The 6659-nt window shown below is 38.1% G+C and overlaps 12 non-coding genes across 12 annotated transcripts; all 12 read right to left on the bottom strand.

The window, feature by feature from the left end:
• Nucleotides 1–431: 431 nt before the first annotated feature.
• Nucleotides 432–505, bottom strand: trnat-ugu. The gene has a single exon. It is a non-coding gene; the product is annotated as a tRNA-Thr (tRNA).
• A 460-nt stretch (nucleotides 506–965) lies between these two features.
• trnat-ugu lies at nucleotides 966–1039 on the bottom strand. The gene has a single exon. It is a non-coding gene; the product is annotated as a tRNA-Thr (tRNA).
• Nucleotides 1040–1507: 468 nt separating this feature from the next.
• On the bottom strand, nucleotides 1508–1581 carry trnat-agu. Its single transcript has one exon. It is a non-coding gene; the product is annotated as a tRNA-Thr (tRNA).
• A 460-nt stretch (nucleotides 1582–2041) lies between these two features.
• Nucleotides 2042–2115, bottom strand: trnat-agu. The gene has a single exon. It is a non-coding gene; the product is annotated as a tRNA-Thr (tRNA).
• A 429-nt stretch (nucleotides 2116–2544) lies between these two features.
• On the bottom strand, nucleotides 2545–2618 carry trnat-agu. The gene has a single exon. It is a non-coding gene; the product is annotated as a tRNA-Thr (tRNA).
• A 460-nt stretch (nucleotides 2619–3078) lies between these two features.
• On the bottom strand, nucleotides 3079–3152 carry trnat-ugu. Its single transcript has one exon. It is a non-coding gene; the product is annotated as a tRNA-Thr (tRNA).
• Nucleotides 3153–3620: 468 nt separating this feature from the next.
• Nucleotides 3621–3694, bottom strand: trnat-agu. The gene has a single exon. It is a non-coding gene; the product is annotated as a tRNA-Thr (tRNA).
• A 429-nt stretch (nucleotides 3695–4123) lies between these two features.
• On the bottom strand, nucleotides 4124–4197 carry trnat-ugu. Its single transcript has one exon. It is a non-coding gene; the product is annotated as a tRNA-Thr (tRNA).
• Nucleotides 4198–4657: 460 nt separating this feature from the next.
• On the bottom strand, nucleotides 4658–4731 carry trnat-ugu. The gene has a single exon. It is a non-coding gene; the product is annotated as a tRNA-Thr (tRNA).
• Nucleotides 4732–5160: 429 nt separating this feature from the next.
• trnat-ugu lies at nucleotides 5161–5234 on the bottom strand. The gene has a single exon. It is a non-coding gene; the product is annotated as a tRNA-Thr (tRNA).
• A 460-nt stretch (nucleotides 5235–5694) lies between these two features.
• Nucleotides 5695–5768, bottom strand: trnat-ugu. Its single transcript has one exon. It is a non-coding gene; the product is annotated as a tRNA-Thr (tRNA).
• A 468-nt stretch (nucleotides 5769–6236) lies between these two features.
• trnat-agu lies at nucleotides 6237–6310 on the bottom strand. Its single transcript has one exon. It is a non-coding gene; the product is annotated as a tRNA-Thr (tRNA).
• Between the last annotated feature and the right edge of the window lie 349 nt (nucleotides 6311–6659).

The raw sequence follows: 6659 nt of genomic DNA, 5'->3' as shown, positions 1-6659 counted from the left end.
TTGTTTGAAATGTAATTTATTCCTGCAGCAAATGACCCTTTTTTAATGGATCTTAACTATGTCTATTATATCTCATTTAGCTTGAGTTTATCTGATGTAGCCCAAATTCTGGTTGAGCATGTGGCTAGCTGTTAGCATGTAAAGCTGTTGAGATCCCTGGTATGTGATGAGGTCAGAACTAACTGTCCAAGTCAATTTGAGTCCAACTCTGGTTCTGATTGAACTTAAACATGCACGAGTAACTCGACTCCAAGTCTTATTATGTCTGTGTTAATCCAAGTTTAAAAACTTTGATTCAGTACAATTTCATGTATTGTAAAGTATCAATTTGAGTAGTAATTTAGGAATAACTATGAGCATCCAGTTTGACTTGTTTGAGTGCAAAGTCATTTTGTCACTAAAGACACTGCTGCTATTTACAGCTGAATACAAGGCACTGCTGGGATTTGAACCCAGGATCTCCTGTTTACAAGACAGGCACTTTGACCAGCTAAGCCACAGCGCCTCTGTTAGACATTGCTTGGTTGACTTGCTTTGTTTGAAATGTTATTTATTCCTGCAGCAAATGACCCTTTTTTAATGGATCTTAACTATGTCTATTATATCTCATTTAGCTTGAGTTTATCTGATGTAGCCCAAATTCTGGTTGAGCATGTGGCTAGCTGTTAGTATGTAAAGCTGTTGAGATCCCTGGTATCTGATGAGGTCAGAACTAACTGTCCAAGTCAATTTGAGTCCAACTCTGGTTCTGATTGAACTTAAACATGCAGGAGTAACTCGACTCCAAGTCTTATTATGTCTGTGTTAATCCAAGTTTAAAAACTTTGATTCAGTACAATTTCATGTATAGTAAAGTATCAATTTGAGTAGTAATGTAGGAATAACTATGAGCATCCAGTTTGACTTGTTTGAGTGCAAAGTCATTTTGTCACTTAAGACACTGCTGCCATTTACAGCTGAATACAAGGCACTGCTGGGATTTGAACCCAGGATCTCCTGTTTACAAGACAGGCACTTTGACCAGCTAAGCCACAGCGCCTCTGTTAGACATTGCTTGGTGGACTTGCTTTGTTTGAAATGTAATTTATTCCTGCAGCAAATGACCCTTTTTTAATGGATCTTAACTATGTCTATTATATCTCATTTAGCTTGAGTTTATCTGATGTAGCCCAAATTCTGGTTGAGCATGTGGCTAGTGGTTAGCATGTAAAGCTGTTGAGATCCCTGGTATCTGGTGAGGTCAGAACTAACTGTCCAAGTCAATTTTAGTCCAAGTGTGGTTCTGATTGAACTTAAACATGCAGGAGTAACTCGACTCCAAATCTTATTATGTCTGTGTTAATCCAAGTTTAAAAACTTTCATTCTGTACAGTTTCATGTTTACATGTATTGTAAAGTATCAATTTGAGTAGTAATGTAGGAATAACTATGAGCATCCAGTTTGACTTGTTTAAGAGCAAAGTCATTTAGTCACTAAAGACAAAGCTGCCATCGACAGCTGAATACAAGGCACTGCTGGGATTTGAACCCAGGATCTCCTGTTTACTAGACAGGCACTTTGACCAGCTAAGCCACAGCGCCTCTGTTTGGCATTGCTTGGTTGACTTGTTTTCTTTGAAATGTAATCTAATCCTGCAGCAAATGACCCTTTTTTAATGGATCTTAACTATGTCTATTATATCTCATTTAGCTTGAGTTTATCTGATGTAGCCCAAATTCTGGTTGAGCATGTGGCTAGTTGTTAGCATGTAAAGCTGTTGAGATCCCTGGTATCTGATGAGATCGAAACTCACTGTCCAAGTCAATTTAAGTCCAACTCTGGTTCTGATCGAACTTAAACATGCAGGAGTAATTCGACTCCAAGTCTTATTATGTCTGTGTTTGTCGAAGTTCGAGAATTTTGATTCAGTCCAGTTTCATGTATTGTAAAGTATTAATTTGAGTAGTAATGTAGGAATAACTATGAGCATCCAGTTTGACTTGTTTATGAGCAAAGTCTTTTTGTCACTTAAGACACTGATGCCATTTACAGCTGAATACAAGGCACTGCTGGGATTTGAACCCAGGATCTCCTGTTTACTAGACAGGCACTTTGACCAGCTAAGCCACAGCGCCTCTGTTTGGTATTGCTTGGTTGACATGTTTTCTTTGAAATGTAATCTAATCCTGCAGCAAATGACCCTTTTTTAATGGATCTTAACTATGTCTATTATATCTCATTTAGCTTGAGTTTATCTGATGTAGCCCAAATTCTGGTTGAGCATGTGGCTAGTTGTTAGCATGTAAAGCTTTTGAGATCCCTGGTATCTGGTGAGGTCAGAACTAACTGTCCAAGTCAATTTTAGTCCTAGTGTGGTTCTGATTGAACTTAAACAAGCAGGAGTAACACGACTCCAAATCTTATGGATATTATATGTTTACATGTATTGTAAAGTATTAAATTGAGTAGTAATGTAGGGATAACTATGAGCATCCAGTTTGACTTGTTTAAGAGCAAAGTCATTTAGTCACTAAAGACAAAGCTGCCATCGACAGCTGAATACAAGGCACTGCTGGGATTTGAACCCAGGATCTCCTGTTTACTAGACAGGCACTTTGACCAGCTAAGCCACAGCGCCTATGTTTGACATTGCTTGGTTGAGTCTTTTTGTATGAAATGTAATTTATTCCTGCAGCAAATGACCATTTTTTAATGGATCTTAACTATGTCTATTATATCTCATTTAGCTTGAGTTTATCTGATGTAGCCCAAATTCTGGTTGAGCATGTGGCTAGCTGTTAGTATGTAAAGCTGTTGAGATCCCTGGTATCTGATGAGGTCAGAACTAACTGTCCAAGTCAATTTGAGTCCAACTCTGGTTCTGATTGAACTTAAACATGCAGGAGTAACTCGACTCCAAGTCTTATTATGTCTGTGTTAATCCAAGTTTAAAAACTTTGATTCAGTACAATTTCATGTATAGTAAAGTATCAATTTGAGTAGTAATGTAGGAATAACTATGAGCATCCAGTTTGACTTGTTTGAGTGCAAAGTCATTTTGTCACTTAAGACACTGCTGCCATTTACAGCTGAATACAAGGCACTGCTGGGATTTGAACCCAGGATCTCCTGTTTACAAGACAGGCACTTTGACCAGCTAAGCCACAGCGCCTCTGTTAGACATTGCTTGGTTGACTTGCTTTGTTTGAAATGTAATTTATTCCTGCAGCAAATGACCCTTTTTTAATGGATCTTAACTATGTCTATTATATCTCATTTAGCTTGAGTTTATCTGATGTAGCCCAAATTCTGGTTGAGCATGTGGCTAGTGGTTAGCATGTAAAGCTGTTGAGATCCCTGGTATCTGGTGAGGTCAGAACTAACTGTCCAAGTCAATTTTAGTCCAAGTGTGGTTCTGATTGAACTTAAACAAGCAGGAGTACCCCGACTCCAAATCTTATTATGTCTGTGTTAATCCAAGTTTAAAAACTTTCATTCTGTACAGTTTCATGTTTACATGTATTGTAAAGTATCAATTTGAGTAGTAATGTAGGAATAACTATGAGCATCCAGTTTGACTTGTTTGAGTGCAAAGTCATTTTGTCACTAAAGACACTGCTGCCATTTACAGCTGAATAAAAGGCACTGCTGGGATTTGAACCCAGGATCTCCTGTTTACTAGACAGGCACTTTGACCAGCTAAGCCACAGCGCCTCTGTTTGGCATTGCTTGGTTGACATGTTTTCTTTGAAATGTAATCTAATCCTGCAGCAAATGACCCTTTTTTAATGGATCTTAACTATGTCTATTATATCTCATTTAGCTTGAGTTTATCTGATGTAGCCCAAATTCTGGTTGAGCATGTGGCTAGTTGTTAGCATGTAAAGCTTTTGAGATCCCTGGTATCTGGTGAGGTCAGAACTAACTGTCCAAGTCAATTTTAGTCCTAGTGTGGTTCTGATTGAACTTAAACAAGCAGGAGTAACACGACTCCAAATCTTATGGATATTATATGTTTACATGTATTGTAAAGTATTAAATTGAGTAGTAATGTAGGGATAACTATGAGCATCCAGTTTGACTTGTTTGAGTGCAAAGTCATTTTGTCACTAAAGACACTGCTGCCATTTACAGCTGAATACAAGGCACTGCTGGGATTTGAACCCAGGATCTCCTGTTTACAAGACAGGCACTTTGACCAGCTAAGCCACAGCGCCTCTGTTTGGCATTGCTTGGTTGACTTGTTTTGTTTGAAATGTAATTTATTCCTGTAGCAAATGACCCTTTTTTAATGGATCTTAACTATGTCTATTATATCTCATTTAGCTTGAGTTTATCTGATGTAGCCCAAATTCTGGTTGAGCATGTGGCTAGTTGTTAGCATGTAAAGCTGTTGCAATCCCTGGTATCTGATGAGGTCAGAACTAACAGTCCAAGTCAATTTTAGTCCAAGTGTTTTTCTGATTGAACTTAAACATGCAGGAGTAACTCGACTCCAAGTCGTATTATGTTTGTGTTAATCCAAGTTTAAAAACTTTGATTCTGTACAGTTTCATGTTCACATGTACTGTAAAGTATCAATTTGAGTAGTAATAACTATGAGCATCCAGTTTGACTTGTTTAGGAGCAGAGTCATTTTGTCACTAAAGACACTGCTGCCATTTACAGCTGAATACAAGGCACTGCTGGGATTTGAACCCAGGATCTCCTGTTTACAAGACAGGCACTTTGACCAGCTAAGCCACAGCGCCTCTGTTTGGCATTGCTTGGTTGACATGTTTTCTTTGAAATGTAATCTAATCCTGCAGCAAATGACCCTTTTTTAATGGATCTTAACTATGTCTATTATATCTCATTTAGCTTGAGTTTATCTGATGTAGCCCTAATTCTGGTTGAGCATGTGGCTAGTTGTTAGCATGTAAAGCTGTTGAGATCCCTGGTATCTGGTGAGGTCAGAACTAACTGTCCAAGTCAATTTTTGTCCAAGTGTGGTTCTGATTGAACTTAAACAAGCAGGAGTAACTCGACTCCAAATCTTATGGATATTATATGTTTACATGTATTGTAAAGTATTAAATTGAGTAGTAATGTAGGGATAACTATGAGCATCCAGTTTGACTTGTTTGAGTGCAAAGTCATTTTGTCACTAAAGACACTGCTGCCATTTACAGCTGAATACAAGGCACTGCTGGGATTTGAACCCAGGATCTCCTGTTTACAAGACAGGCACTTTGACCAGCTAAGCCACAGCACCTCTGTTAGACATTGCTTGGTTGACTTGCTTTGTTTGAAATGTAATTTATTCCTGCAGCAAATGACCCTTTTTTAATGGATCTTAACTATGTCTATTATATCTCATTTAGCTTGAGTTTATCTGATGTAGCCCAAATTCTGGTTGAGCATGTGGCTAGTTGTTAGCATGTAAAGCTGTTGAGATCCCTGGTATGTGATGAGGTCAGAACTAACTGTCCAAGTCAATTTGAGTCCAAATCTGGTTCTGATTGAACTTAAACATGCACGAGTAACTCGACTCCAAGTCTTATTATGTCTGTGTTAATCCAAGTTTAAAAACTTTCATTCTGTACAGTTTCATGTATTGTAAAGTATTAATTTGAGTAGTAATGTAGGAATAACTATGAGCATCCAGTTTGACTTGTTTGAGTGCAAAGTCATTTTGTCACTGAAGACACTGCTGCCATTTACAGCTGAACACAAGGCACTGCTGGGATTTGAACCCAGGATCTCCTGTTTACAAGACAGGCACTTTGACCAGCTAAGCCACAGCGCCTCGGTTAGACATTGCTTGGTTGACTTGTTTTGTTTGAAATGTTATTTATTCCTGCAGCAAATGACCCTTTTTTAATGGATCGTAACTATGTCTATTATATCTCATTTAGCTTGAGTTTATCTGATGTAGCCCAAATTCTGGTTGAGCATGTGGCTAGTTGTTAGCATGTAAAGCTGTTGAGATCCCTGGTATCTGGTGAGGTCAGAACTAACTGTCCAAGTCAATTTTAGTCCAACTGTGGTTCTGATTGAACTTAAACATGCAGGAGTAACTCGACTCCAAGTCTTATTATGTCTGTGTTAATCCAAGTTTAAAAACTTTCATTCTGTACAGTTTCATGTTTACATGTATTGTAAAGTATCAATTTGAGTAGTAATGTAGGGTTAACTATGAGCATGCTGTTTGACTTGTTTAAGAGCAAAGTAATTTAGTCACTAAAGACAAAGCTGCCATTGACAGCTGAATACAAGGCACTGCTGGGATTTGAACCCAGGATCTCCTGTTTACTAGACAGGCACTTTGACCAGCTAAGCCACAGCGCCTCTGTTTGGCATTGCTTGGTTGACATGTTTTCTTTGAAATGTAATCTAATCCTGCAGCAAATGACCCTTTTTTAATGGATCTTAACTATGTCTATTATATCTCATTTAGCTTGAGTTTATCTGATGTAGCCCAAATTCTGGTTGAGCATGTGGCTAGTTGTTAGCATGTAAAGCTTTTGAGATCCCTGGTATCTGGTGAGGTCAGAACTAACTGTCCAAGTCAATTTTAGTCCTAGTGTGGTTCTGATTGAACTTAAACAAGCAGGAGTAACACGACTCCAAATCTTATGGATATTATATGTTTACATGTATTGTAAAGTATTAAATTGAGTAGTAATGTAGGGATAAC

Source organism: Solea senegalensis, unplaced genomic scaffold (assembly GCF_019176455.1).
Source record: "Solea senegalensis isolate Sse05_10M unplaced genomic scaffold, IFAPA_SoseM_1 scf7180000014324, whole genome shotgun sequence".
Lineage (NCBI taxonomy): Eukaryota > Metazoa > Chordata > Actinopteri > Pleuronectiformes > Soleidae > Solea > Solea senegalensis.
This window is presented reverse-complemented; position numbering and strand designations above follow the sequence as displayed.